The sequence below is a fragment of the Notamacropus eugenii genome, chromosome 5 (genome assembly GCF_028372415.1).
Source record: "Notamacropus eugenii isolate mMacEug1 chromosome 5, mMacEug1.pri_v2, whole genome shotgun sequence".
Lineage (NCBI taxonomy): Eukaryota > Metazoa > Chordata > Mammalia > Diprotodontia > Macropodidae > Notamacropus > Notamacropus eugenii.
Window position 1 is genome coordinate 298,459,674 of NC_092876.1, and position 22,163 is coordinate 298,481,836.

The 22,163-nt window shown below is 37.1% G+C and overlaps 1 protein-coding gene across 3 annotated transcripts in view; it reads left to right on the forward strand.

Moving 5' to 3' along the window:
• Nucleotides 1-261: 261 nt before the first annotated feature.
• The window catches only part of ZRANB3 (zinc finger RANBP2-type containing 3), a 199,083-nt gene continuing 177,181 nt past the window's right edge, over nt 262-22,163 (forward strand). The window contains exon 1 of one of the 3 annotated variants that reach the window (XM_072613230.1): nt 262-1,123. The gene's annotated coding sequence lies outside the window, so the exon portion shown is untranslated. The other 2 variants (XM_072613233.1, XM_072613229.1) reach the window with 2 other exon arrangements.

Below are 22,163 nucleotides of genomic sequence, written 5' to 3' on the forward strand. Positions count from 1 at the left end.
GGAGGTGGCGGGGGGTGGCGGGGTGGTGGTGGTGGAAATGTCTCTTACCCGAGTTACTGAGGAGGAGGAGGAGGAGGAGGCGGTCGGAGCGCGGCGCAGCAGGGAGACAGCGGGGTTGGGTGGGCGCGACTGGGAGTCACAGGGGAGAGAATTAACCCCATCACCAGCCCCGGACACCGGCTCCAGCGGCTACCGCTGCTAACGAAGACCCGCCCACCACCACCACGCACTAGCCGCCGCCCGCCTCCTCCAAAGGGAAGTCGGCCAATTGCTGGTCGGAGAACTGAGGAAAGACACCAACTCTCACCAATCAACTTTCGGGATCCGCCCCTTTTTTTACTCCCTCCCCCCCACACTGCTGTGCCCCTCCTGGGCCGCGGTCGAGCTAAGTGCCAACCCTACTTCAGCCCGGAGAAAAAAAAGAACCAATCGGCTTCAGGGACCTCCGCTTGAGGGACGTGGCCATTGGCCAATCCCGGGGTCGCCCTGGGTGATAAGGCTTTTCCTTCTGTAACGAGGCCACCTTTTCCCACGAGTGGGATCCTGAGGATCAGGACTGTGATTAGAGTACTAGAGTGAGAAATCAATACCGAGAGTCTGAAAAAAGGATCTTTCGCTCTTGTGATTATTACGGTTAGAGAAGAGGAAACGTCCTTGAGCTCTAAGATGGGGCTTATTTGGAGCGTCGGTCCTCGGAGCTTTCAACACCTGGCTTCAGTAGCTAAGGACGATGGTTTCCCCCCCACCTTTCCCGCACACTTCTTAGCGGGAAACTACAGTTCCCATAATGGCCTGCAATATTCTTCCAACCTATTCTTCCTTTATCTTCCGCTGAGCACCATGGGAATTGCAGTTTCCAGGCGGGACTTGCGACCTTGGCCAATGGGAAGGTAGAAGGCGTGGGGCGGGAAGCCAATAACCCTCCCCCACCCCGCTCTTTCTCAGGTGAGGTTACGGTGTACTGCAGACTTTTCCTTTCCAGCCTTTTTCGTCCTCCAGACTCGTGAGGCGGACGGAAGGAAAGTTGTCTCAGGAGACGTTGTCAGAAATGAGATTGGGGTTCTCTTCCCCAATCCCTAGCCCCCGCCTTTCCTTTCGCCGCGTCTCCTCGACGTCACTTCCGGTAAGGGGCGGGCCCACGCTCCCAAACCCTTGGCGGGAGCCTGAGCTTCAGTGTCCCCCCGTCCAGGTGTGGGTCTGAGTTCGGCGTGGTGGACAGGTATCGTCCGCCTCTGCTGCCGCCCAGGTTTGGATGGGGATATTGGAGGCTGAGTAGGGGAGATGGGGAAAGAGAATGAAGGAAGTGGGCGGGGAGGGGGGGCGGGATTGCCATGGCCTGTTGCGCAGTGGAGAGTGTGCGGGACCTGGAGGCCGGAGGACCTAAATTGTTAGTTCTGTGACTCTGGACAAGTCACCTAACCCCTGTCTGACTCAGTTTCTTCAGCTGTAAAATCGGGATAATAATAGCACCTGTTTCGCAGGTTGCTGTGAAATACGAGATATTTGTAAATATAAGATAAATATTAAAAAGATACAAATATAAAAATAAGTTATTTGTAAAGCATTTTGCAATCCTTAAAGTAACAGATACTGGCTGTTTCCATCCCTTGGCTTGTCACGCATTATATAATTTTTTTTCCTATCCTCCTGGCCACTGAGTCAAGCGTTTATTAAATGTGACTCTAGGCCAGGTACTGTACTAAAGGCTGGAAATTTAGAAATAAAACAGAACGCCTCAGACAAAATATGTTCCTTGTCGCGGAGGAGCTTCCATTCTAACTGGGGAGACGTTATTGTGTTTGCCAAGAGCTATGTGCAAACACGATAGATCCAGGATAATTTCAGAAGGAAAGCGCTACCATTAAGGCAGACACGTGGTCAGGTTAGTCACTTTGGGAAGGAAATGAGCATTTATTAAGATTCTCTACAAATATCTCATGTGAACCTCACAACCATGGAAGGTAGGCACTATTATTAATTCCCATTTTACTGTGGAAAAAACCGAGGCAGAGATTAAGTAATTTGACGAAGATTGTTAACATCTTCCTGATTCCAAGCTAGCCCTACATCCAACTGTCTCTGTATTTAAAATGTGTATGTGTATACATATAAAAGTATTTTAGAAAGCTCATAGTAGGTGTTCCACAAGTATTTTTTGCCTGAGGCCTGTGTATGTAACCAAGCTGTCCATGAGCATGACATGCCAGAGAAGACAAAAACAAAGTGATTTTGGATACTGCCTAGTAATAGCGGAAAGAGGTCTGTACCTGAAGTTGAAGTGACAAGCTTCACATGCTATGTCTGCCACTTAATGCCAGCCTTGGGCAAGCTAGTTGCCTTAAGTGGAAAATGAAGGTGTTGAATTTGTTGAATGCTAAGATTTCTCTCAGTACTAAATCTATGATCCTGTGAATTCATCCTCCCCAAAAGTTTTTATATGGGTGAAATTAGGCTAATATGAACCTCAGAAGTGTATTTGACAGAAAAAAAAAGTCACAAAAATACAATGTGCGGTTTGAGGGTAGGATAGAAGTCTTTGCCTTGGTAAGAAAGGGCCTGCTGGTGGTTTGACACAGCTGTGTGACCCTTAAACCTTCAGCATTGGCTAAGGAATTGTTTTCTCCTTGAGACATTCTAGAAGAGGAGGCCCTGACTTACTGTATCTTAACTGTTTTTGAATATCAGACATCTTAATGCCCTTTATCTTATGATACAAACGGGGGAGGGAACACTAATATTGGAATCTCCTCTTTTTTTCCACATTCTACTCATTCTGAGACTTTCATCATGTTTTTTTGACTTCACTACCTTCTCTACTTATTTCACCCCTTTTCACTTTGTGGTACCTCATCCCAAACATCCCTGATATATACCTTTAGCTTTCATGCCTGCATTGATTTTATTTCCTTCATCAACTATTTCCATTTGTACTTCACATTTCATTTGCTCTAGATTGTAGGCTTCTGAATTGAAAATAACAACTCTTATTTCTGTGGTATTGTAACTTCCATATGGACTGTTGCACTCAGATACTTCAGTGGTACTTATATAGTAACTCACGATGGACTTTTTATCAGCTTGTACTTAACCTGGTGTAATGTAAATCTGTTTAAATTTTTCTCTATTCCTGTATTCACCAAGGCAGAGAATATTGAATTGAGTGTACTAGGGCATGGAGTGTTGAGTAAACTAGAATTAAAGAATTTTAGAACTGCAGTGGACCTAAGATACCTAATACCTTCAGTTTACAGGTACAGTCTATAAGCTTTTTGCCTTAGTGAAATCAACAGGTGAGGGAGAGGAATATAAATATTTCTTCTGTCAATCCAGGGTTCTTGAAATAATGCCAGGCGTGGGATTATCAGGAGGTGTCTACATCCCAAATTAGTATCAATATAGCTACATCAATTTGATAATACTTTGGGTAACAACCTCACAACATCCTTTTGATGAAAGGATAAATAAGATGTACTATTCTTTATTTACTGCTGTAACTGAGATAATAACTTTCCCACAGGTCTTAGTTAATAGAAAAAAAGCCTTGAAAGGGTAATACTTATTCTCAATATTCTTCTCACACTTGTTATTTCCATCTTTAATTTTTTTAAATATGGGATGCTATACACATGCAGTCGGTTCTAGAGTATTCATCTGAAGAACAAGAGAGTGGAATTGCATGATTTCTACAGAGCTTTCAGTTCTCATTTCAGTCTAGTAAGCATTTATTAGTAATGTGTTAGGCACAGTGATACAAAAACGAAACAGTCTTTGCCTTCAAGGATCTTACATTTCTTTTGCTTATTTGTACATTTACATGTATACGTATATAAAAAGAAATGTAAGATAAAGTGAGGGAGGTAGATGCTGCCATCTAAGAGAAAGGCTTAAAGAAGAAAATACCTTTTGAACTGAGATTTGAAGGAAATGAGGGATTCCAAGAGGTAAAGATAAGGAGGGAGTGTGTTTCAAGCATGCTGAGTATGGTAATGGGAGATAGAGCATTGTGTGAGGAACAGCAAGGAGGTCAGTTTGGCTAGACCATAGAGTTCAAGAAGGAGAGTAATATATAATAAGACTGAAAAGGTAGGTTGGGGCCAATTTATGGAGGCCCTTAAAAGCCAAACCAAAGACTTTGTATTTGATTCTAGAGGTAATCAGGAGTCGTGAGAGTTTTTTGAGGAGTAGAATGATGTGGTCAGACTTGCTTTGGGAAGGTCACTGTGTAGAGGTGGATTGAAGGAGATAGCCTTGAGGCTGGGAGACAAGTTTGGTGCTATTGCAGTCATCTGGGCAAGAGGTGATGAGAGCCTTAACTATAAGGCAATATGTGGACACATATAAGAGATATCAGGATTTCACAGTGGATTCAGTGAAGATTGTGGTTGTGGTAAGGGTTATTTGAGACAAATGAGTCCAAGATTGTTAAGGTGTGATAAAATGATGGTGTCCTTGTTAGAAAAAAGAAAGTTTAAAAGAGTAACAGATTGGGGGAGGGGGGGTGCGAATGAAAAAGGAAAGAAGGAAGGACACAAGCATTAAACAGCCACTAAGTGCCACTATCCTAACTTTCAGGCATAGAAATACAAAAACATTACCTGCCCTCAAGGAGCTTGCATTCTAATGGAAGAAGGTAGCACTGACAAAGAGGTGGTGGTGGTGGTACACTGACTGTCTAGGATCTTGATTTTGAAGTCTAGAACATTGCTGAGAGGGGACCACCCAGGGTCCTTCCACAAAATGGAGTTCTCAAGCAGATTTCACCAGTGGGAAAAGAAGGTGGGCCTTACAGAGTGTTTGTCTGTGTTGAGAAGGCAGCAGAGTACTGGATTTTTCAGGATCCTGAGGTGCTAGGTGCTGAAGGATGTTCCAGAATGAGACAGCAAGTGCCCAGCAGAATTTTGGTTTTGAAGTCTAGAAGCTGGAAATATAACTGGGAGGAGGCAGTAATGAATTCCGTTTTGAATGTTTCATGTTTGAGGTGCATGGGAGATACTGAGTTGAAAGTGTCCAAAAGGCAGGTGATGGTATAAGACCAAAACTTGGGAGAAAAATTAGGAGTGGATTTATAGAATATGAACTAAATAAGTGTTTTACAGCTATTTATATGTCTATATTGTAGGGTGTAGGTGTTGATATTAGACTTAGAAATCAATAAGTATTACAAAGTATTTTCTGGATACCCTGTGTATTAGATACTGTGGCACAAATGAGAAAATGTGATGACGTATATAAGTTTTGCAAACTTTAAAGCATTACATACGTGCTAGCTTCTATCATCATCATTATCATCATCATCATCAGTATTACGACTACTGGGACAGACATGCAGGCATAAGACATAGTCCCTGCCCTCTAGAAGTTTATAGTTAATTTTCAGTCAAGACGATGAAAACCTATATGTGCCATAGTCTGTCACTAACACCTGCCTTACAGCATTATTGTGAAGCTCAAATGAGGCAATGTACGTAAAGCTCCTTGCAAGTCTTAAAGCATTATATAAATGCCAAGGAATCTTAGTACTATTATTAGACTATAGTGCAGACTACAACTCTATAGGAATAAAGAAAAAATCGTAGGATATAGTAAGTAGAAGTCATGAAAAAGTGGAAGAGGAGGGATATTCCACAGATTTGGAGAAATATGTTCAAATGCATGGAGAAGGAATAATTATGGTCTATATAGGAACAATAAAATGTAAAATGTAAGAATAGGGAAGGTGGATCCATTTGAACAAAAATGGTTAACCAAAGGGACTGTAACCCAGGATTTGTGTTCGTCTTTTATTGCTGAAGAAGACCTTGCCATCAGAGAAATGATGATATGACTTGCACTTGACTTTGCTTTGAGTGACAGAGGGCTGTGCAAGTCACCAGCCTCACTTCTTCTCCAGAGCCATCTGAATCCAGTGACCATTCATCAGGATGACTGACCCAGGGTGCACTGGGAGACTTGGCACCTTTAGGCCAAGGTCTTTTTAGGTACTCACTTAGAGTGAGATAATGCCTATTCATTGAATAGACCTGTTTAAGAAGTAACCAGAGGATGTTGAAGGACCCAGCTCAACCTAGGCTAAGTGAGGAGTAAAAGCCAGTTGTCAGCTGCCTTCATTGAATTCAAGCATCAGGTTTGGATAAATTGTATCCTTGCACAGCAAAAAAAAAAAAAAAAAAAAAAAAGATCATGAATTTGATTGGTAATTTCTGGAAGTAATCTTTGAAAAACTAAAATTCACTAAGAACCACTGTACTTTTATCAAGAACAGGGTTTGCCATATTTAATTTGGTATCCTTTTTGGATGAGGTTACAGGGCTGACAGATGGGGAGAATTCTTGCCTGCCTTCCTTCTTTCCTTCCTTTCTTCCTTCCTTCCTTCCTTCCTTCCTTCCTTCCTTCCTTCCTTCCTTCCTTCCCTCCTTCCTCTTTCGATATCTAGCTATATATACATAGGGTGTGAGGGAAATATAGTACACCCATATTTCAGAAAAATCATTTGACAGTATCTCTTATACTATCTTTGTGGAGAAATATATGTTACATAGTAGTATCTAGCTCATATGTGGATTTGAAAGTGGTGGGATTACTGGACCTAAACAGTAGATATTAGTGAGTCTTTGTAAGCTTAGAGGGAGGTCCCTAGTAGTGTGCCCCAAGGATTTCTATTTGGCCATGTTCAGTTTGATATATTTATCAGTGGCTTGGATGGAAGCATAGATAGAATAATTTATTACTTTTATAGATGGTACAAATTTGGGAAGGTTAACCAACAGGTTAGGTAACAATTATCATGCAAAAAAAGATCCTGAAAAGTTAGAATAAGACAAAGTAGTAAGATAGAATTTAATAGGGTTACATATAAAGTCCTATATTTGGGTTTAAAAATGACTTCACAATTACAAATGAAGAAGGCTTACGCAGTCAACAGTGAGCATGAAAAAGATATGTGGTTCTTATTGAATTGCAAGCTGCACATGAGTCAGTTGTGCAGGATAACAGCAATAAAAACCAAAGAGATCTTAGACTGCTCTGAGATGCTGTGTCTTCGTGAATGATAGTCCTGCCATACTCTGCCAAATTTAGGCACAATTTTATTGATTATCTCTGCCACATTTTAGGTAAAGTGGCGTAACAAGTTCATGTACATCTAGAGTAGGGGTCCTTAAACTTTTAAAATCCCTTTGACAGCCTGGGGAGGCTTTTGACTGCTTCTCAGGACAATATTTTTATGACTACATTAATAATGAAGGAAATGCTAAATTACATTCAGAAGTTATTGAAAATAAGGATGTAATTTTTTTTTCCCATCTAAGTTCATTGAAACCGTGAAATCTAATCTATCCTGATCTAGAATACGTAGGCTGTGTAGCAAACTGGATACCATACCACATAAAAATCATTTAAAGGACAGATAAATGTTTAGCCTAGAGAAGAAAAGACTTTGGGGAGTCCCGGTTGGAAGTGTTTAAAGGGCTGTTACATGGAAGAGGGGTTAGAGTTATTCACCTTTGGTTCTAGAGGCAAAATTCATCTCTATACAAGGAAAAACTTCTTAATTGTTGCTGCCTCAAAGTGGAATAGGCTACCTCAGGAGGAACCAAATTTCAACCTTCTACTAGTATTTTTCATGCTAAAGATGATCATTTGTTAGCCATGTTGTAGGGATTCTTCTAGTTGGTCTCCATGATTCTGATGGTATCTTGAAGTTGGATATTAGAGTCTGTCCAATAGGCAGAATTCCTTGTAGCTCCAGCAGTGACATCAAATTTCTGTATTAACAAGGAGAAATTGATATTTTAATTTGACTGTAATATAGAGGATGGATTATAAGGGAAGGACTAATTAAGGTGTTGATTTCAAATTAATCTTAGTATGAATTGATAAGAGTTTGGATTAGGGTGGGTCTAGTGGAAATTTGAAAGGGAAATTTGAAATAGAATACAGTAAAAAATTAAAGAAGGAATTGAATGAGGAGTAAAATGTTTCAGTAGTAGTGGTATAATTTAATGGCCCTGTGATCTTGGGCAAGTTACTTTCTCATTCTGGGTCTGTTTCCTAATTGGCAAAATAAATGTATGATAATATTTCAGCTGCTTGCCTTCTAAAATTAATTTAAGGAAAGTGATTTGTAAACTAAATTACATAGAAATATGAGCAATTTTAGAATAACTACCTAGAAACAATACAGGTACACAAAATTGAGCAAGCTGGCTACTTTGTGAGATATTCTAATGAAGGTAGTGATTCAAGATTAAACCATGACATAGGTTTAAATTTCTTTTTGTTAGTTGTTCAATCATGTATGTCTCCTCATGACCCCATTTAGAGTTGCTTGGAAAAGATACTGGAGAGTTTGCCATATTCTTCTCCAGCTCATTTTACAAATGAGGAAACCGAGGCAGACAGGGTTAAGTGACTTGCCAGTAGTTAGTAAGTGTCTGAGACCAGATTTGAACTCTGTTCTTCCTGACTCCAGAGCTGGCACTCTACCCACTGTGCCATCTAATTGCATCTAAATTTCATTAGTACAGTTTTGTAAAATGAAGTTAACTAAAAAACCCATAACAGTAGGCTTAATTAAGGACTTTGTACTAAGAAACAGTTTGACAACTTTTCTTTTGGTATATGGATTAGCTTTTTCTGCACTTAGTACTTATAAATGACCTTGTATTTAAAGAAAAATATATTTTCTCTTTCTTTAATGAGATTTTAAATACCTTGAAGGCAAAAACCATGTCTCATTTCTTTGACCAGTACTGTGCCTTAAGCATTGCAGGTACTCAATAAATGTTAATTGATTTATTGATGGTTGGTTTCCTATAGTCAACAATGTGAATTAGATGACTTATTCCCATCTTATGTGATTTTTAAATCATATTGACTTTATGATTACTGTCAGAAAATTTGCAACATTGTATTTTGTTCTTGAATAAGAAACAAAAACCATTTGATTAGCCAACTTTCAGACAAAAATTTAAGGAATATAAATATGACAATAACTGAGGCATTTGAAATAAAGCAGAAAATATCTTGTCTTCTAATGATCTTTCCTAAGTAGTCGAGTTTATTTGTAGATATATTGATTTTTGTGTGAAGCACATGGAATCAGTCTCATTCAATACCTTGTAAATATCAAGAGCTATTACAAATAACTCATGAATGATGCCAACTCTCAGCAGTGATATGGTCTTTATGGCTATCTGTTGTGATAAAATTACTCTGAGGTAGTCGGAGCTACCAGAAGCCAGACAGAAAAGGAGCCATATCAATTGCCATAGTTCTGGAATGTTTTCAGTGTCAGGTTTCAGCTGGGACTGTCAGATTCCCCACCTGCAACAATCTCAACAATGAAAACAGTGACTGTTGAGTATCCAGTCGTTTGGCTGGAACGAAAGATCGAATTACTGTAGGCTAAAGGGAAGTTTCTTTTTAGTGATTGTGAATTGCTCTATATGTAATCCAGATTTTAACCTCTGTACTTTATATAGGTTTTCCCTCATCTGGCTTCAATAGAAGCAAAAATAAATCAACTGTTAATAGGCTCTTTGATTTTCTGTGCCAGGCCTGCATCTTAATTTTCTGCATAGCTTTTGGTAGTGACTCAACCCCTTGAGGAATTTTCTCGAATGTCTATATGAATCCTGAAAATTCTCTGAATTAGTGCTTCTGGGACCATGCTACTTTAATGTTCTTCATGCTGAAAGTGAACATTTAGTATAGCTTAACCTTAAAGTATATATTAGTCATTATGAGCTCAGCATTTTGATGAATTATTGTCATATCTTTAGCTCCTGCAATTTGAACCATTATCATTCTTGCTTTTTTCAGAAGGGTGGGATTAGTTGGAAAATAAGTAATTATAGTTCAAAATTGCAAAAAGAGATTATGGACCTCTGTACTTGAGAGTTGGCCTCTGACCATTCTTCCTTGTCATGTTTAGCATCTTTGTAAATCACCTAGTTGGATTTACTTCTCTAAAGGTCTAAGACTTCTCTACTTTGTGGAGTGCTATAGGTTGCTTATATCATTTAATAGTATCAATGATTAGTCATTTTGCAAGATGGGAGAATGCATGCCAGCAGATTGAAAATTTAGAGGATTTTCTTCCAATGATTATTTGTACTAGGAGGAAAAGTACTTAAATGATTTCTTCCATTTTTCTTTTGCTCAAAATTTAAAGAATAAAAAAAACATAGATTGTCATTTAATAAGTAAAAATCAACAGCCCAATCTAGAACATTTCAGTGATTCAGATGGGTGTAAAAAATAAATATTCCAGAAGTGAGGAACAAATAAGCTTGTACTTAGCAAATTTTTAATAATTGTTTTATTTTACCTTGATAAAATGCTGTCAGTAGAGCATGATTTACACTATAAAGTTACGCTCTAATATTAGGAATACAAATTTACTTCCCCCCATCTCCCAATTTAAGTAGTTATGCCTACTCATTGACACTATTCTTTTTACATTCTGAAAGTAAAATGACTCTTTTTATTCTGTTCTTAATAGCAAATACTAATTTACGTCAGAGATGAAGTTTCACACTTTCACTTACTATTTAAGCTTTCCACTTAATATCCAACCAGTTGCTAAGCAAAAAAGTGTGAATTTTAGAAATAAATATAACACAAAAAGGCATTTTTATATAGTAGAAGAACACTTTAGAAATCAGAAGTCCTGACTAACACTGTCTAGTTGTGTGACTTTGAAAGTCATTTGTGCTGTTTCCTTAGCTATAATATTCAAGTAATGAAAGGTTATTGTCATAAGGTTATTGTGAACATAGTCTGTTGTATGTTTATTGTGTAAAGTGCTATAGAAATAAGAGATTGTTATCTGCTCAGTTGACATGTCTGTAGCACATGATAGGGTAATGAATCTTAACCATTGATTTTTATAAACTTTCAGCTTAGCTATCTGATCTAGATGGGGTAGAAGTTCAAAATGAATACAAAGACCAAAATATTTTATGCTCATTTCACATTTCCTCATTTTAGGAATCCTTTGTTAGAGATTGCTACCTGTGGCTCTGCCTCCTTGCTTCCTCCATAGTAGAAGAAAGTGGAGCACTTGTGAATAAAAACTAACTTTAACTTAGTTTTATACTGTAGCTTACATCATACTCCTTCTCTCTGTGAAATAGCCATATGTGATCTATAAAGTATACCAAAATCATTTGACAAGAGGAAGGAATGAAGTTTAGAGTGGAGTCAAGCAGGTATAAGTCAGTGCTGTAGCTAAGTTTTACTTGGTAATACCTAAGAGTACTGAAAAATGTTAAATTTATATTTTGAGGGAAGAATACTTAATGAAATCCTGACAGTCTTCTCAAGTTTATTAGAAAATAAAATGTGTAGATCAGGGACCTGGCTTTTAAAGTTGAGTCCATATAAAAAGGGAAAAAAACAAACCAATTATAATTCATCTCTACTTTTTAATGTCAGTCCAAATTGCTAGTTTACTCTTATTTTACAAGTTTTTTTTTTTTTCATAATTATACCCAGTGGCATTTAGCATCATGACTAAACACCCTGAAAGCAAAGAATTGTTACTGAACCCTAGAAGTAATACTAGGAATCAGCATTCTGGGCTCTGAAAAATAGTAGCGGTAGAAGACAAAGGAGACCTCTTATATTTAATTTTATTTTTATTCTTAAACACCAAAAAAAAAACCCCAGGGGGTTGGGTTATATAGGCAAACAGAAAAAGGATTGCACTTGAAATTGCAAATCTTTATCACGTACAACTTCCTTTTCAAAAAAAGTTCATAAATTCAGCCTGTACCATTCAAAGTTATTCCGATTGTACTTGTATTTTCAATTCTCTGCATTAAAAAAAATGCCTCAATGACCCTCCTTTTTTTTTTTTTTTTGTTACCTATCCCTGCCATCTTTCTCTCCATCCCCGACATTGGCAAAAAAGAAAAACCCAGGTCTTGTAACAAATAATGCAGTCATGAAAAAAAATCCCCACTTTAGCCATGTTTGAAAATGTATATTTTGTTCTGCATCTTGAGTACATTGTCAGAAGGTGAGTAAAATACTTATCAGTAAGCATTTACTAAATGCCTACTATGTTTCAGGTATTATACAGATGCTTAGGTCTTTCAAAGTTGTTTGTCTTTATACTGTGTCATTATCTTATATATTGTTCTCCTGGTTCTCACTTCACTGTACATTGCCCATACAGGTCACCACTCCTGTTTGTTCTAGAAACACTACCTATACCAACTATACAGTGCAGATTAAGATTTTAGCTTCTGAATGAATTGATCCCTACGGTTTTCGGACACGTGAATGTTTCTTCTTAACTCTGCAGGTGGATCCCTTTGAAGCTCCATTTCATAGAAGTTGCTCAGCATCATTTTGACTCTTTTACAAACTGCCTGTAGCATTCCCAGCTCTCTTATCAAATGAAACTTTTGACACTTAACAATTTATTAAGCAATTTCATACAGTATAAATGATTCTTTTGATGTCAAATATGGTTTTTTAAAGGTTTTTTTTCTTATTATAAGCCTGACATTTTCTTTGGATAAATTCTGTTGTCTTGCCAACATTCATATAAACTTTCAAGATTCCAGTTCACCATATTCATTTTTTTGTCATCTGGGGCTAAAGCATCAGTACAGAGCAAACAGAGTTGTTTTTCCTCTCCATCAGTACCAGTTGTGAATAACACTGATAAAGAGTGGATCATATTTTCTGAATTTCAGATTTTTGCCTTTTTATTTCTAAGTTTCTGTTATTTCAGTTGTACCTCTTATTTCTGTTTGGAGTAGTTTCAGTTGTGCTAGAGAGCTTTCTTTTCAAACTGGTTATGTAATTGTCCATTATAAAGCTTTTATTTCATTTTTAAAAAATTGTATAAAATTAAAAATTATAACATGTATTTTAATTTAATGTTAGAAAATATAAAATTATTATGAATGTCATATTTCCATTTTTAAATTTTCATGTTTTTTGGGGGGGAAAACCAGCTTATTTTGTTATATATACCAAAATATGTAACATTGAGAAATATGGTACATCTAATTTCCACACAGAGATTGTTTATCTTCATGCATTTCAAATGCAGGAAACCACTGGAGTATACAGCTCACTGATTTATGAACTTATGACTGCTGATATAGAGTAGTAAATCGTACACTTATTAAGTATCTATTCACATTTGACTTTGCATACAACATTGATTATTTGATGTTATTTGATGCTCTGTTCATTGTCATTTGAAGTCAGTTTGCCATGTTAATTTCAGACATGTTGAATGAGATTTCAACTTCATTTTGTCAATAACTGAACATTCATAGAGTTGTTCAGTTCTGTCCTACTCTGTGACGCCATTTGCAGTTTCTTTGGCAAATATACCGGAGTGGTTAGCCATTTCTTTGTCTAGCTCATTTTTACAGATGAGGAACTGAGGCAAACTCAGATAAGTGACTTGCTTAGGGTCATATAACTAGTAAGTATCTGAGGCCAGATTTAAACTCATGAAGATGACTCTTCCCTCCTGGCCCAGCACTTTTATCCACCACATCTCTTAGCTGCCCCATTTATAGAGGAGTTATACTCAAATATCCAGCAATTTTGATTCTTACTTCCTAAAAGAATATATTCTAGAGTTCAGAAAATTGCTATATGGTTAGTCACACAAGTAATAATATTCTCAATATGTAGATAAACTAATTGAAGTTTGGCAATGTGCGGTGACTTTCATAAAGTCGCAAACAGGTAAGTGATAAAGACTATACGTGAACTCAGGTCTTTTCACACTATATCCAATTGACACTTGGTGCTCTCCATGCAAAGGTATCTTCAGAATTTCCTCTATTACTATTGAGCCTAAAGATATCAACTTAGTACAAGGATGTTCCTGAAGTGCTGGAGATTAGATAGATAGATGGATAGGTATACATGCCAAAAAGCTTGAAGCTGTTTAATAACACAACCATTAATGTGTGAAATGCACTTAACATGAGACATGTACATTCCTCCCTATCCCCGACAAGCACACACACACACATTCCTGGCTTCATCCAAGGAATAAGTAGCACAGTATGATTACACTGATGTAGGAGGGAAAAGAACTAGACTAGGAACCTGAGACCACTTAAGCTGTGTGGCCTTGACAATGGGAATCCTACCTGACACTCTCTTCCTGTCCTTGTATTTGCTAGCTTTCTGCCTACAGTTTCATGAGAGCTAATCTCATTGACCCTCTTATATAAATCTGCCATCTACAGGTAGGCCCAGCCTGGGCAAAAAGACTGATCTGCTCTAGGGGTCATAGATTTAGAGTTGGAAGCCATCTTATAGGTCATAAAGTCAAAACCTCTCATTTCATAGATGAGGAAATTGAAGCCCAGGTGATAGTCAGAGCCAGGATTTAAATGTCAGTCCTCTGAGTTCAAATCCAGGTTTTCCTACCATAATATTTTTGTCTTTGTAGCAGTAGTTGCACCTGTCCTCTTTATGCTTTTTGAACTGCTGTGTGGGCTTCCTGTTGCACTGTTCTTACTTATTCCTTGATACCATACTGCCTTTCTTGCTTAATATTTATAATAATAATAATAATAATACACATTTAAATAGTGCCTTAGGATTTACAACTTTCCTCCAAGTTGCATAAGTTATACAAATATTATGGTTCTTTGTTGTTGTTATTCAGTTATTTTTAGTCATGTTCAACTCTTGATGACCCCATTTGGAGTTTTCTTGGCAGAGATACTGGAACCATTTGCCATTTCCTTCTCCAGTTCATTTTACTGATCAGGAAACTGAGGCAAATAGGATTAATTGCCCATAGTCGCATATCTACTAAATGTCTGAGGCTAGAATTGAATTCAGAAAGATGAGGCTCCTGTAATATACCCATTGTGCCACCTATTTGTTGGTTCTTTTTGATAATGATAATGATAATAACAATAAATAATATCATTTTTTGTCCCCTTGAGGTTTGCAAAATGCTTTTAGAAATAATAGCTAGCTAGCTTTTATATAACTCTTTGAGGTTTGATAAGTGCTTTAAAAGTATTATCTCATTTTATCTTTATGACCCTGTAAGAGGTAGGGTGCTATTATTATCCTATTTTATAGATAAGGAAACTAAGATATACAGAAGTTAATTGACTTAACCTCCCCTCACTTCTCCCCCTCCCCTAGGGCCACACACAACTTCTGCATCTTAAGACAAAATTTGAACTCAGGTCTTCTTGATTCCAGGTCCAACATTCTGTTTGCTGTGCACCTGATTATTAGAGAGGTTCAGTGATTTGTCAGTGGTCATATAGCTAAGTATCAGCACCAGGACTCCAAGCATTAGACAAGACCTTCGAGAGGAAAGGGAATATACATGTAAGGTGACCCAGACCCAAAAAGCTCTAAAGTAGCATACAATTACAAGTTATTTTTATTTAACCCATCTTCTCTCCTATCCGCAGTTCATTATTTCCTTTTTTTCAGTTATATGCCTGCTTTTTAGTTGTCTTAAATTAAAGGCTGATAGTAAATCTCTTAGTACAGAAGTAGATAAAGAGAGCCATTTATCATTTCAGCAATCTATAACTTAAAAAGAAATTTTCCTTTTGATTGACTCTTAGATTTTTTCATCCCTTTTTTGCTTTGATCTGTCTAGATTATATGATAAAATTGATTGATCTTTTTCTCCTTGATTTTATAGATAAAACTTTAGTTAAGTAGTGAAACCAAAGTGAAGACATTAGGATCAGGAGTGGCGAACCTGAGACCAAGAGGCCACATGTGACCTTGGGTGCAGCCTTTTGACTGAGTCCAAGTTTTACAGAACAAATTCTTTTGTTAAGGGGATTTGTTCTGTGAAGTTTGGATTCAGTTAAAGGGCTGCATTTCCTAGAGGCCACAGTTTCCTCATCCCTGCCATATGTTTATGATGAAAGAAATACTTGTTCTTCAAGTATCTACATGTGCTTTCTTAAATATTTCTTCAACTCCCATAATAAAGGTTTATTAATCCATATAAGTTTGTATAATATATGAAGAACGTATGTATCAATACAGTTATCAATCATGATTTTAGAGGTATAATGATGAAACATATTATTGACCTCCTGATGTAGAGGTGATAGGTTTAGATTGCAGTTAGACATATAGATATGTATGTATATGTATTCATGTGTTTGTATATTAGTATTTAGACAATGTGATGTTTGCTTGACTGTGCATATTTGCTAGAAGCTATTTATTTTTCTTTTCTATTTTTTTTCAGTGGAGTGAGAAGGAGATTAAATAGATTTGTGCTAATTTTAAAAACTATTAAATGTACTTTCAGGAGTGGTCACTATTGTTTTCCTTAATTGTTGTGTTATAAGAGATCTACTTTTCATGAATGGGAGTAATCTATAAAAATTTGTAATTCTACAGATATATTTTGTATATTATATCTATATAAATATGTATTACATATATCTTACCTATTTAGAAAAGCATTTCAGGTTGCTATGAAATTTAATTATTAAGTAGAAAAGGAAATTTGGCTCTAATGACACATTATTTTAGAACTAAGTTTTTTAGATTGACTTATATGCCAAGATACATAAAGTAGTACATACTTTATCCTGCTAACTATCTGAAGACTTTTATTTTTTGAAACATTCAAACATTATAGTGTTGAAGGTCATAGTACAGAGCACAACCGAATCAAATTAAGATAAATGCTTTGGCATTTTTCATGTACTACATTGAACATTTTAATATAGTTATAGGGAACATATGTTTTATTGCAGAGAACGTGGGGCTCAATGATTTAAAAGTAGTTTTGTTGCCTGCTTTTTCTTCTATCATTTGGTAACTCTAAAATTTTATCTGGAAATCAAAAGATGAAGGCTATGTTAATTAGAGTTGATGTTAATTAATCTGATTTAAAAAATTAATTTTCAGTATTTTAAAATAAACCTCTGTAATTCTGAAGTAATTTAATGAATATACATTAGACATTAGTATCTTGTACAGCATAATTCTTTAAATACAGATTTGTCCCAATTTAAGAAAATCAGATTCAGGAACATTTAACCTTACAAAACACATAAATTAAAGTGTTAGAGAATAACAATTTGCGTTACATGAGGATTTCACATTGAAAACATGCTCATATAATGCATAGATATACATACATTGAGTAATTTCATTTACATACACTTAGTTTAAATGCACCTTTTCTGGAATAAGGAGCATGATACAGATTTGTATTATTTGGCTTGCTATTGCACTCCCCACAGTAGCATGTCTTCTCAAATCATCCATACCATTTCCTCATGTAACCCTTTCTGCATAGGACTTTGTTTTATACTTTCCTGAGAAGATGGAAGCCATTCAGCATAAATTCCTTCTTTTTAGTTCCATGCCTTGACCATACTAGCAAACTTGTTCTCTTCTTTGTTTCTCTCTCTGAGGAAGATGCAAACTTTTTCCCTGCTAACACCTTAGATCCCAGACATCCAAGAAAGAGGAAAAAGTCTCATATATACAAAAATATTTAAACGAGCTTTTTTGTGGTAACAAAAACCTTAAAAATAAAGAGATAGCCATCAATTGAGAAATGACTGGATAAGTTGAAGTATTATGAATGTAATGGAGTGCTATTGTGCTGTAACAAATTAGGAAATGTTCAGTCACATCCTAACTTTTTGTTACCCTATTTGGGGTTTCCTTTCAAGTAGTTTGCTATTTCCTTCTCCAGCTCATTTTACAGATGAGGAAACTGAGAGTTAGGTGACTTGCCCAGGGTCACACAGCTACTAATTGTCTGAGATCAGATTTAACTCAAGAAGATGGATCTTCCTGACTTCAGGTCCAGCGATCTATCTACCTAGCTGTCCGAATGAGGAAATAGATGATGACAGAGATATAGAAAAACATAAACTGATGTAGAGTGAAGTAAGCAGAACCAGAATAATTTATACAAAAAAATGTAGACCAACAACTTTGAAAGCTGTAGGAACAATGATCGACACAATGAATATCCATGATTCTAGATGAGAAATGATGAAATGTATTATTTGCCTCCTGACATAGAGACGATGGATTTAGAGTACAGAATGAGACATATGTACATGCATATTTACATTTAGCCAATATAGGAATCTGATTTGCTTGTCTATGCATATTTGTAGCAAAGAAATTTTTCTTTTCTGTTCCCCCCCCCCCCCCCCAGTGGAGTGGGGAGTAAGAGGAAGACTGAATAGATTTCTGTTAATTGAACTATTAAATGCACTTTCAGGAGAATCCCCTCTATTCCCCTCTTCTCCTCCACCTCTGGCTTCTTCCTTGCTGCATTGTTTTTTTATTCCCAGAAACTCCTCCTTCCTTAAAAAAAAAAAACAACAACAAACCATGCTGTAGTCTCAAGCTATTTACTGTAGAAATCTCTTTGCTTTCATAGCCAAATTCACAGAAGTCAAGTCTTTGCTTCTACTTCATCCCCTTACTTCTTATTCTCTCCCAGTCTGATTTCCAACTCTACCACTTAGTGAATTTGGTACCTGGCTCACAATTTTTCTCTCCTCTCCAACTCCTGCCCTCATACTAGGAAACTTCATATTTCTTGACTGTACTTCTGGGACCTAATTGTCCTCCTCACCTCAAGCAAAGATGGTCATAACCTTGGTCTTGCCATAGACCACAAATGTGCCACTTCCATATTTAAGAATTCTGAAGTCTCCTTATTCTGACCATAATCTGTTGACTTTTCACCACACCTTCTGCCTTCCCTTACCAAACCCAACTGTTGTCTGCACTGTGACTCCAATGCCTCGACTCCCTCAGTTCTCTCGCAGGTTATCTCCCCTGCACTAGCCTTTCTTTCCTCTTTTCCCGATCTTTTCCCCTTGGTGAACCAATTCAACTTTATGCTGTCCTCCTCTCTTGAATTCCTAGCTTCCTTATCATTTCATTGATTAGGCCCTGCCAAGCCTCAGCCCTTCTGACTAGGTCCCCTACACATTGATTTTACAGAACCTCCACTGGGCCCTCACTGCTGCTAAACAATTCTTGTTTACTTGCCTTATCAACTCACTGTCATGATCTCCATAGTGGTTCTTTCAGACCTTTCCATCCGTCTTCAAACCTCCCATGGCATCCCCTCTTGCCCCCCTCACTCTGGCCCCTCTACCTCCCCCCTCCCACTGAGATCCTTGGAATTGAAGCAATTCACCAAGAGCTTCCTCTTCTCCCCTCTTCCTAGTCTATCCCCCAGATGCCTTCTGACACTTTCTCCTCCATCTGTCTCACATGATGAGGGAAACTTAGTGCTTAAGACTAACCCCTGTTTCCCTGCAATGTCCCTACTCTTGGTGGCAATTTCCTATAGTCAAAAGGTTTGTAAGCTTAATACCAGATCTATTCAATTATAGATTATGGGTAGAGGAACATCCGAGGCTGTCTAAAATTAAGTTATTAGGCATAGGACTTTAGACCAACAACATTAAGTTAGGGTCCTTTTATTCTTAGTAATACTGTGGAGACAATTAGATCAAGAGATTGTGAAGTTAGCAACATAAATATTGTCTGTGTCTCAGTTGGCTTATGTTTAAAAAAAAAAAATTCTGGTCCATATTGTAAATGCTTTAAAAAGATGTATCACCTGACCAAAAGTTTGAATTGCTTTATCTGTTATAAACTGTGTTAAAAATAAAAAAAATTAAAAAAAGACTAATCCCTCTATTCCTTTAAGTGTTTTCATCTTACCCTATCCCCTCCAACAGATTGTCTCCTTTATCATTCTCACTCTTTCACATATTTTCAATCTTTCCCTATCTACTGGCTCCTTCCTTGTTACCTACAAACATGCCAACGTTTCCTTCATTCTCAAAAAACCCTCACTTAATCCTTTTATTCCTGCTGACAGTCATCCTGTCTCTTCTTTCCTTTGTACCTAAACTTCTCAAAAGGCTGTCTACAATAGATGTCTCCGTTTGCTCTCCTCTCCCTTCTTAACGCCTTATAACCTGGCTTCCACCTTATCACTCCCCTAAAACTGCTCTCTCCAAAATTACTAGTGATCTCTTAGTTGCCAAAATTATTGGCTTTTTCTTAATCTTCATTCTCTTTGACCTCTCTGCAGCCTTGAAACTGTTGATCACCCTCTTTTTGATACAGGTGTGCAATCTGTTGCCAAGTTCTGTCATTTGACTTTTGTATTGTATCTTTAATATGGCTCTTTCTTTCTTCTGATACTGCTGCCACTCTAGTGCAGGCCCTCATCACCTCTTTCCTGGACTGTTGCAATAGACTTCTAGTGGGTAGCCCCATTGCAATCTGTTCTCCAATGTGATTTTCATAATGCACAGACATAGCTATGTTGCTCCCCTACCCACTATATCCCAGTGACTTGGACAATAATAGCCCCCTATTTTTTCTCTTATTATAGTCTTGTTGCTTTCTAATGCATCTTCCCTCTAGCTGTCGAATTAATGTTCCTGAAGCATTTAGTGCCTTCCTGTTTTCAGTTGGGTAAAATAAAAATTTCTGTCTCATATATTTAAGCCTTTCACAATCTAGCTGTAGCTTATCTTTTTAAAAAATGTCATCATCACTTCCCAGTGAATAATTTCCAATAAATTCCTACCTTGAAACAAATATATTTGTGAAATACATATTAACACATTGACTATATCTGAAAATATATGTCTTATTTTATATCTGTAGTCCATTACCTCTTTGCTTTTAGTCGTGAGGCATGCATGGTACTCATCAAATCCTCTGAAGTCATTGGTCACTGCATCAATCAGAGGTCTGAAGTCTTTCAGTGTTCTTTTTATGCACTTTATTGAAGTAGTTATATTCTTCTCTCTACTTTGCTCTTCATTAGTTCATACTATTCTTCCTATATTTCTCTGAATTCTTCAGATTTGGAATTTCTAATACCATAATACTAGTACATTGCATTCATATAGCATAGTTTTTTCAACTATCCCCCATTTGATGAACTCCTTCCTTCCAGTGATTTTGTATTACAAAAAAGAATTGTTGCTAGAAATCTTTTTGTGCATGTGATACTTTTCCATCTATGTTTGACCTCTGAGTATATGCCTTGTCAAATTGCTACTCAAAGGGTATTACCACTTACAGTTGTGTCTTTTTCATACTCTGTTCCAGGTTTGGACCAATTCACATCCTTTCCAACAGTATATTCTTCCAACAATATTTATTATTTTTTTAAGTTTGCTGAACACTTTTTAAAATTAATTTATTTTACTCTTCAACATTCATTTCTACAAGATATTGAGTTCCATATTTTCTCCCCATGTTTCCTTCTCCCACCCCAAGATGGCATGATTACCCCTTCCTCCAGTCTGCCCTCCCCTTTAACCCTCCCAACCTCCTCTCTCCCTCGCCTTCACTTTCTTGAAGGGCAAGATAGATTTCTGTATTCCATTGCCTGTACAACTTACTTCCCAGTTGCTTGTAAAAACAATTTTTGACATTTGTTTTTAAAACTCTGAGTTCTAAATTCTCTCCTTTCTTCCCTCTCCACCTACTCATGGCAAGCATTTCAATATAGGTTATATATGTGTAGTTATGCAAAACACTTCCATAATAGTCTTGTTGTGAAAGACTAACTATATTACCCTCCATCCTGTGGTGCCCCCCCATTTATTTTATTGTCTCTGTTGACCTTGTCCCTTTTCAAAAGTGTTTGCTTGTAACTACTCCCTCTCCCAATCTGCCCTTCCCTCTATCATCCCCTTCCATCCCTTTCCCCCTGCTTTCCTGTAGGTTAAGATATCCAGTTGAGTATGTGTGTTATTCTCTACTTAAGCCAAATCCAGTGAGAGTAAGGTTTACTAATTCTTTCTCCCCTTTCTTCCCCTCCATTGTAAAATCTTTTTCTTGCCTCTGTTATATAATTTACTCCATTCTATCTCTCCTTTTCTCCTCCCAACATATTCTTCTCTCATCCCTTAATTTTAGTTTTTAGACATCATTCCTTCATATTCAACTCACCCTGTGCCCTCTGTCTATATATATATATTTTCCCTCCAACTACCCTAATAGTGAGAAAAGTCTTATGAGTTACAAATATCATCTTTCCATGTAGGAATGTAAACAGTTCAACTTTAGTAAGTCCCTTATGATTTCTCTTTTCTGTTTTCTTTTTCATGCTTCTCTTGACTCTTGTATTTGAAAGTCAGATT